We start from the raw sequence: 10,195 nt of genomic DNA on the forward strand, positions 1-10,195 counted from the left end.
AAGGGAATGAGGGAGACATGTCAGCTCCCTAGCCCAGCTGCCCACAAGGTGTACTGAAATCCTATTGGATGGCCATGGAGGTGGACCAATGAGAATTAGGCTAGAGTAAATCTAGTTTAATTAATTCAAAAACACTTAATAAGAACCAATAAAATTAAGCTATCTATAAGATATTGGAAAGTCTCCCAAGGGGTCTAATGAGCATTAAGCAGCCCAACGGCTTGCCTGATTCCTATTGGCTAGGAGACAAAGGGATCCAATGAGAGTTTAGTTTCATTAATTAATTACCTAAAGCTCTCACAAAAGGGGAAAGGGAGACACATGTCAGAAGGCTATCACTTATGAATCTTAATTCTCATTGGCTAAGCCTGGAAAGGTCCAATGGGGTGGCATCATGAGCAAATAGCAAGAGGGGTCAACCAAGACAGACAGAGATGGCTGATTTTCTCAAGGAATTATTTTCCACACACTCACACTAGCTCATGTGTGAAGCAGGAAGACTCTCTCTCTCCTTCTAAAGCTTTAATGGAAAGCTTATCACCTACTCCAATATTGTGAGAAGGGAGGCCTACACCAACAACTCTTGGATTTGTGATGCAAATCCAACCAAGAGCCAATCTTGAATGCATGCTCATCTCCTCTACCATGGTAATTACTAAGCTATGCTATGCTAATATGAGTGATTATGTGAGGAGATGTACATCTTTGTCGTAAGACTACTCCTTCTTCCTCTCAATCCACTCTCATACCCCACTAGCTCTCACCATCTTTGAAGGTGTGTAAGGTCTTGGATCTGATACCATGAGGGAATTGATGTTGTGTTTTATAAGTGTTTTGCGCCTCAGTGCTTGAAGCTTCCACCTTCATTGCACTAGCTAGTATTGAAGGAACACAAAGAATTGTACTGTAAAATGTCTCTCTTGATGGGAGAAACCTATAATACAAAGCCTTTTGGAGGGGGGATAGGCTCCATGTAAATCCGGTCCTCATCTGTTGTCAATAGATTAATTTATCTCTCTTTTGAAGTATTGTTCATGCTATCTAACTAGGTATTATGATTTTTGTTGCTCTCTCTCCACCCAAGCACTCTTGTTATGCTCATTAGGAATCTATTCTAATGAAATGCTCACTTTGTTCATGTTATTTTCCAGTACACACAAGTTACTAGGCCATTAAATGTTACATTGGTATCAGAGCACAAGGTTTCTCTTTTCTTGCTCAATAAGGGAAGTCCTCAAGCTAGCTATAAATGGTTGGTATTATTAATTTCAATTGAGTAAGTAGAATAGGGATTTTTCAGCCTTACAATGCGCTACCTTTGTGCAGATAACATGAAAGTGAACATATAAGAGTAGACATACAAGAGTATGTTTCTAAATGTGTGGTATGCCAAAAGACAAAGTTTGATATAGGGAAGCAACCCTAATTGCTTCAACCTTTGCCAATCCCTAATTCACCATGGGAGAGCATATCCATGGATTTTATCTTTGGATTGCCTAAGTCTATCCATAGGAATATGGGAATATGGAGGATAGTAGACATGTTTAGTAAACAAGCTCATTTTATACCTGTCAAAAAGACTATCAAAGCCCATCAAATGGCAACCCTCTTCATTTCACAAATCTTCAAGTACCATGGCTTGCCAGTGTCCATAGTGTCGGATAGAGATCCTAGAATGACCAATAATTTCTGGAAGGGTCTCTTTGAGAATTTAGGGACAAGGCTAAAATTCTCTTTGGCCTATCACCCGCAAACGGATGGACAAAGTGAAATAGCTAACCTAACAATTCTTGATCTACTAAAAGTCTATGTAACGGAAGTAGATCAAAGATCCCAATGGGATAAGCACTTACCCTTAGTGGAGTATGCCTACAATAACATTGTACATACTTCCACGGGAAAAGCACCTTTTGAGGTAATTGAGAGAAGATCAAAAAGTCCCCTGCTACTCAAAGGACACGGGAAGATCTTTGTTGCAGATGAGTACAGTCGAGACCTACAAGAATCTTTCCAAGAGATTAAGGATGCTATCGCTATCTCACAGCAAAGGCAAAATGCTAATGCTGATAAGCACAGAAGAGCCCAAGCTTTTAAACAAAATGATTGAGCCTTACTCAAATTTCCCAAGGCTTGGTTAAGGCACATGACGGGCAAGAATCGTACGGGACACCAAAAGTACTATGCTAAATTAGCAAAACGATACTATGGTCCCTTCCAGATTCTTAGGCCAATCAATGAGATGGCCTATCAACTCAAGTTGCCCAGCCATTGGCTCATACACAATGCTTTCCATGTGAGCCTACTAAAGCCTTACAAAGGAGAGCCACCTCAAGAACCAACTATTGAAGACCCACTGGAGATCAAGGACCAAGAAGAGGTGTTGCAGCCCAAGTCCATTCTCCAACATGAAGACAAGGTATTAAGAGACGGTAAGACTATCTGAAGATATCTTATTAAGTTTAAGAATTATCCTTTTGAAGATGCTAGATGGATGCAAGACATACAATTAAAGGAAAACCTTAACCTTGTCAATGCTTACAATGCTTCCCTAGAGTAAGCAAATGTACAAATGTTTAAAATGAACAAATTTTTTCTCTTATAAGACTCTCTTTTTCTTATTGTGCACAAAAATGAATTAGTATACATGCTTAGATCAAGTTCTCAGAGAAGACGACTCCCAAACACCAAGTAGAGCTTGTCACTCTACTATAGAAGATTGATAGGACTAAGGTGAAGACATGCTTGTGGCAGCCTTAGGCTCTCAAGTGCCAAATGGACTAGTCATCCATTCTAGAATGATGTCGTAGGGTAACATAGGGATCCTCTACCCACTAGAAAAAGGACTAATGGAATAGGCTTTATCTTCTCTACCCCATAGTCGAGGAAGACTATGATTTCAAGAGAGAGGTAATGTCATAATAACTAATATCTAATTCTCCTAGATGATTTTCTCATGTTCAGCCCATTAAGACTTCCAAAATGCTAAGGTTCCAAAATTCAAAGGTTATGTCCAATGGTCAAAGCTTAGTTAAATTGGATGCTTTGTGTGTGTGTACAACAAGTCTTCAAAAGTTGCTACATAGGAGGGGGCGAGCATTGCAAGTTGGGATGAGAGAGAAACACACACACACACACCCACAAGCCTCCTTTACACAAAGGGAATGAGGAACACATGTCAGCTCCCTAGCCCAGGTGCCCATAAGGTGTACTCAAATCCTATTGGATGGCCATGGAGGTGGACCAATGAGAATTAGGCTATAGTAAATCTAGTTTAATTAATTTAAAAACACTTAATAAAAGAACCAATAAGAATTAATCTCTCTAGAAGACTATTGGACACTCTCCCAAGGGGTTCAATGAGCATTCAACAACCCAATGGCTTGCCTGATTCCTATTGGCCAGGACACAAAGGGGTCCAATGAGAGTTTAGTTCCATTAAGTAACTACCTAAAGCTCTCACAAAGGGGAAAGGGGGACACATGTCAGAAGTCTATCACTTATGCTTCTTAATTCTCATTGGCTAAGCCTGGAAAGGTCCAATGGGGTGGCATCATAAGAAAATAGCAAGAGGGGTCGACCAAGAGAGAGAGAGAGAAGGCTGATTTTCTCAAGGCATTATTCCGCACACACTCACACTGAGAAGCAAGAAGACTCTCTCTCTCCTTCTCAAGCTTTACTGGAAAGCTTATCACCTACTCCAAGCTTATGACAAGGGAGGCGTACACCAACAACTCTTGGCTTTGTGATGCTGATGGTCGGCTTTCGAAACCATGCCCGTGAGAACCACACCCTAAAGAAGGGAGGGTTTGTTACCAAAAAGAAAAAAAACAAAAAAAGGGCCTTTACCATTCACCATACCCCCCCAAGGTTAACCACCGATAGGGCGCCGCCAGTTTATCACCACAAGACAATATCTCTCTCTCTTACTGCTCGCTCCCGCCCATATTCTCTCTCTCCTACTCTGCTGCTGCATCATTCGGCCCGGTAGGTGCCTTTGGTATCTATGTCCACACTCTAGTCCTGGCGGGCCACCATAGATAGTATCCTCTCTCTCTCTTCCAAATATTCCTCCCCTTTCTCTGCTTGTCCACACTCCAGCAGTGACGTGCCGTACCCACACCCCCTCTCGTCCACACTCCCTTCGGCCTTACACCCCCCCCTCCGTTTTCTTCCTCCCGCCCCCACCCTGGCGGACCACTAGTCTATAGTATATTCCCCCCCCCCCCCCCCCCCCCCCCCCCCCCCCCATCTACACCTAGCCTTAGCTCTCTCTCTCTCTCTCTCTCTCTCTCTCTCTCTCTCTCTCTCTCTCTCTCTCTCTCTCTCTCTCTCTCTCTCCTCTCTCTCTCTCTCTCTCTCTTCGAAGTAGCCACGGTGGGCCTTAGGGCAAGCACCATCTCGCCCTCCCTCTATCTCTCTCACCCTCTCTTCCTCTATCCTCTAAACACCCCCCACCATATCCTCTCTCTACCCCTATCCCCTCACAACCCCTATCTCCCCCCCCCCCCCCCCTCTCTCCATCTCTTCCCTTGGTGGGAACCACCCTAAGCCACTTACACCCTCTCTCTCTCTCTCTCTCTCTCTCTCTCTCTCTCTCTCTCTCTCTCTCTCTCTCTCTCTCTCTCTCTCTCTCTCTCTCTCTCTCTCTCTCTCTCTCTCTCTCTCTCTCGCTCTCGTTGACTAAGCACACTCCCCCCGTCCCTTGCCTTGTCGTGCCTACTTTCGCTACCCCCCCCCCTCCCGGGCCTCACGTTCATGCAATCCGCCCGCGCGCCTTCTGCCATCCACACCCCCCCAACCCCTATCTCCTCTCCCCTCCCTCACCATCTCCTCCCCACTCTCACTCTCTCTCGCGCTCTGTCTCGCCCACTTACTGACCGGCTCCACACTGCTGCACGCTCGCGCTCTTTGTACAGAGCTGCTGCGCGCTATCCCCACCCACACATGCACACACCACATACCCCCCCCCCCCCCCCCCCCCCCCCCCCCCCCCCCTCCTTTACCATCCTCACCCCCCCCCACCCCCCCCCCCATCTCTACGTCGTCTGCACTGCCGAAAAAAACGAAAAAATTAGAATATATATATATATATATATATATATATATATATATATATATATATATATATATATATATATATATATATTACATATACACGCCCGTTCCCACGCACGCTTGCACACACATATACAAATACCCTCATGCACCCATACATACACATGAAATGTATATACGCACGCACTTTAAAAAGAAACAAAAAAGAAGGAGAAACGTCCATCGATATCAACAAAAGGAAGGAGGAACCCGAAGCACACGCCGCCGCCAACAACAAAAAGGAGAAATGTGCCGAAGGCATGCCCCGGCTGACCCCTAAAAGAAGTACGCACTACACCGACGCACCAGAAACACACCATTTGCCGGCATCACGCAACCAGGATGCCATTTTCAATAATTTGTAGGTTATGTTCATCATTTTTTCATTTTTCACCCAAGCCATTGTAAAATTCCCACTTTGTAAATTCTCCCTCTCTAGGTGACGGTCACAAAGGCCCACCTAGAGATTCTCATTTTTAATAACCCCCAAAACAAAGCAAGGGTCAACCACACCGGGCCCACCGCTTGCTTTGTCTCCGCGATAAGCTTATCCTAATCACACCGGGATTACCATAATCCAATCAGCCAACACCTATAAATTGGCACTGAGAGGTCACAAATGGCGGGGGAAGTTCATGAGAGGTCAGCACTTGGTAGAGTGTAGTGGAAAGAGTTGACACTATTCGCATCACGGGGAGGTGGGGGCTTGTCTGTTGGTTTCCCTTGGGAATTGCACCATGTGAAGGGATCCACGCCTACCTCGCGACTCCAATGGTCGATGCACACACATATACATGCTCTTGGTAGCAAAGCTTCACAATCGTTGAGTCGTCTTATAGAACGCACCAAGTAGTTTTCACCATTCTTTCTCCCTACCTCTCTATCACCACGGTGTGCTGCCTCGCTGGAAGGAAGGTCATTGTAAATACTACAAAAATAATTCTCTCACACACCCTCGAGGGTTTTCATCATTTGTCAATCTCTCTTTCCCTCTCTCTCTCTCTCTCTCTCTCTCTCTCTCCCCCTCTGTGTGTAAGTTTGCGGTGTTCATATCACCATGGTCTACGTCCTAGCGGCTCAAAGCTAGGCTGTGTCCCCTGTTCGCTTACCGTTGACAGGATCGAGACATGCCATTTGGCCCCCGACGTTATAGAGGCCGTCGGGGTTCGGGGTTCACTTTGCTCCCGTCATTTGGTGCCCCCACTAAGGAGGGCTTCTAAGACCCTTCAGTTTACAATGCTGAAAGTGACACACACTATCAATCATGGACGAATGGTTGAAGGAATTTTCTAACTGGAGGACGGAAGACGAGGAGACGAAGGAGGCACTAGCCGCCTTTATTGAAGTACTACTGCCAGGCTGTAGCGTCGTCAGTACTCAAGAGGTAAATTCTCCATCTCGTGTTGCTCGTTGTAACCACAAATTGAGAGCATCAGGTGGGAGGTCGGTGAAGTGCCATTACTGTTGTCAACCAAGACACACTGTCAATGAGTGCCAGCAACAAAGGCAGCGAAGGGACTGAAATCGTCTACATCAACATTCATCGCGAGGAAGTCATTCACATCAAGAAGGAAAGAAAACGGTGAGGTCTCTCTTCCCTAAAGAAACTGCAGTAAGAGTTATAACCTTCACTACAAAGTGGCCTAAGGGGGTTGCTCGAGCCAAAGGTAAGGAAAAGATAAGCCAATCTGGAAACACATGACCCCGAAGGGAGAAACATCTGGCCAAGCAAGTACTTCAAGCTGAGAGAGCCGGGTTGTACCCAGCTTAACAAAGAGAAAGTCATCTGAAGCTAAGAGGCAGAAGGTCGCCTACCAATTTGCACGATGCATGTGAGTGCTACCAATCCACTTCGACAATCCTGAAGAAGAAGTGGTAAGAAGATTCCCATGTCCTAGGGAAGAGTGGTTCAGCTACTGCTCTCGCTGTTTTGGAAGGCGGGTAGAGGATCTTCCTCCTCTCCCTGTACAACTTATCCTGAAGAAGCTCTCTACCACGGGTGAAACCTAGTGGGCTGGAGATGAGTTACAGCTGAATGAAGTAGAATTCATGCAACACGCCAACTACGGAAATTATCTGCAATTACTACTAGCCAAGAGGCTGGGAGTGGTCAGACTCGTCATCATCACCCCGTACGTGCTGAGCGACGAAGGGAAGGTAGAGCCCATGAAGGGCGACGACCTCCTGTGGATGTGCCGACTCATCAACACTGGCACGGTAAGAGTATAAGTAAGTATTCCACCCTCTCTGCATGATGGAAAACGGGCCGACAACATTCTCGTTCAGATTCCTGCAGCATATGCATGTGAACATCTATGTAGATAGGAAAATCTTCTACCAACAGAAGATCGTGTACCTATTCGGTGCGGCGGTTCTAGGAGAAATCCTTAATTCTCCAAACCCTATCATTCTCCCCATATTGGACTACCATCATTCCTTTAATGTTTCTATCTTTATCCTGTTTTAACCTATCCACCCAATCCTGTAGAAAGCCCTTATGAGCCGCTACTGTTGTTTTAAAAAAAAAACAAAAAGGGTTTGTAATTTCCTGGGTCACTACCATGGCAAGTGTTTCTTTCCCCACGTTCAATGGAAAGAAGGGAGAAGATCTCACCACCAACTTTTTGGATGATTTCGACATTGCTTGTGTCGTCTCCAACAAAGATGACGACGCTTCACGACTTTGAATTTTTCCTCTACTACTGAAAGTAGAGGCCAAGTTCTGGTATAATGCATTGCCCCAGGCTACCAAGAATGCATGGGAAGTGTTAAGGGCTGTTTTTGTAAAGAGGTTTGGTGGAAGCACAACCTCGAAGAAGCTATGGAAACTACTACTGACGGAATTGAAGCAGGGAGGTCTGCTAGAGTATGCCACCTATGAGTCCAAACTTGTGGATTTATGGGAGAGATGGGTTGCCTCACTGGAGGAAGGTGAGGGAGGGCCTAATTTCCTAAAGAAGGACCATTTCATTGTTGGTCTATGGTTTCCGCTTAGAGAGAAGGTGAAGGGAAGGTTTCCTGCAACATATGAGTTAGCAGTCAAAGTAGCCCGTCTTAAAGACAAGAAGCTGTGCATGCAAGCAAGAGTAAATGAGTCAGAGGAAACAAGCTCGGCCTGACCAACCCCAGTGACTGCAACAGCCAGTCATAGAGCCCAACCGCAAGAGGCATCAGAAGAGCAGCAAGATCTGCTGAGTCACATCACCACCCAACTAGAGAGATTATCCGTGCATCTGGTGCAGCAAGGGCATGCACTTGTCAGGAATCCAGAACAAGTAAGAGGACAAGGAAGGCAGAACCAAGAGTACCACTGTTGCAACTGCGGGGAAGATGGCCATGGTATGTACTACTGTCCACATCCAAGGAGGCAGATTTTCAATAGAGGGGGGAGACAGAATCAGATCTATCCACCAAGAGCAAGACCACCACCACCTAGGCAACCAGGGCCGATCCCACCGGTCCAGATCCTTCAACCACCTGTACAACAACAACCACCACCCCAACCTCTCATTCCACCACTACCCCCACCACCTGTTGTGAACCAAGCGATGAGTGTTATTAGCTTGGAAGCTAAAGGTGGAAGAATCAGTTCAAGAGAAGCACAAAGGGAAAGCAAAGGTAGAAGAAGTGGATGCTATGGGAGTGAAGCATGCCAGGCACAAGGAGGCCTCTCAAAGAGAAGAGAAGATGAAAGGGAAGGCCGAGTCTAGCAAGCAAGCAGCTAAACCGCGACGGAAAATAGACATAGTGGACTTCTCACTAGGTGAGTATGCAAAACCCTATGACTTAGTTCAGGATGTGTTAATGCAGGGTTCGAAGATAACTTGGCCCCAATTACTCCACCTTGCACCAAGAATGAGGAGGCAATTGACCAGAATGGTAAGTACCAAGAAATCAAGACCCAGGATAGCTAGGGCTATCTCTCGAAGGGATCTCGATGACATCCTACTGACCATGGATGCTCACATCAAGGGGCAACGAATCTCAAACGCCTACATAGATGGTGGCATGAAAATATACGTCATGAGTGAAAAGATGATGCACCATCTAGGTTTAGAGGTAAGTAGGCCGGCACCCTGCCGAGCCAAAATGGCAAACAATGTAAGAGTAAAATGCGTAGGCATTGTGAATGCGGTCAAAGTAAAGGCATTCAATACAGAAGTAGAGGTAGACATCTTTGTCATGCCACACAAAGGGGAGGGATACCCCATCATTCCTGGGAGGCCTTGGCTTATGGCTATGGAGGCTAAACAAGATTGGAGCACCGACATGATTTAGATGAAGGGAGCTAAAGGGAAGTCCATATTCTACGACATGAGGATTGAGAAGCAATGGAACATGATCTTGGAGGCTTTAGAAGATGAGTCCACCAGCGACTATTCATCCACCTCAGGAGAAGAGACAACCACCACCGACGGAAGTGACAGTAGCATCGAAGTGATGGGGGTCATTCTTAAAGACCTCAAAAGATTGACACAATCCGAAACACACCCGACAAACCAAGATGAATCATCAGGTACGCAATCCTTGGAGGATGCAGGTAAGTTACAAAAAATTCTCTCAAAGGAGTTAACAGATGAAGAAAGGAAGGAGTATGTCTCCATGCTAGGTAACTTCACTACTTTGTTCATTGATGGCTATGATAAGATCACAGGAATTACAGTAGTGCAACACCACATAAAACTCAAAGAAGGCAGTAAACCCATAGTGCAAAAGCTCATAAGACTTGGAGTAATCCAACAAGAGGCATGACTTAAGGAAGTGAGAAGTTTGCTACAAGCAGGTTTCATCTACCCTGTCGAAAACTCAGAGTGGGTCTCCCCAGTAGTAGTCACACCAAAAAAAGTGGTAAGTGGAGAGTCTGTGTGGACTATAAACCTCTCAATGCAGCCACAAAAAGGGATCACTTTCCCCTCCCATTCCAGGATAAAATACTCAATGAAGTGGTGGGTCACGAATGATACACAGTGTGCGATGGCTACTCACGATACTTCCAGATTAGCATTGCGGAAGAAGATCAGAAGAAGACAACCTTCATCACACCCTGGGGATGCTTTGCTTACAAGGTGATGCCTTTTGGCCTCACTAACGCCCCAGCCAC

The sequence above is a fragment of the Adiantum capillus-veneris genome, chromosome 8 (genome assembly GCF_014529385.1).
Source record: "Adiantum capillus-veneris isolate H3 chromosome 8, ASM1452938v2, whole genome shotgun sequence".
Lineage (NCBI taxonomy): Eukaryota > Viridiplantae > Streptophyta > Polypodiopsida > Polypodiales > Pteridaceae > Adiantum > Adiantum capillus-veneris.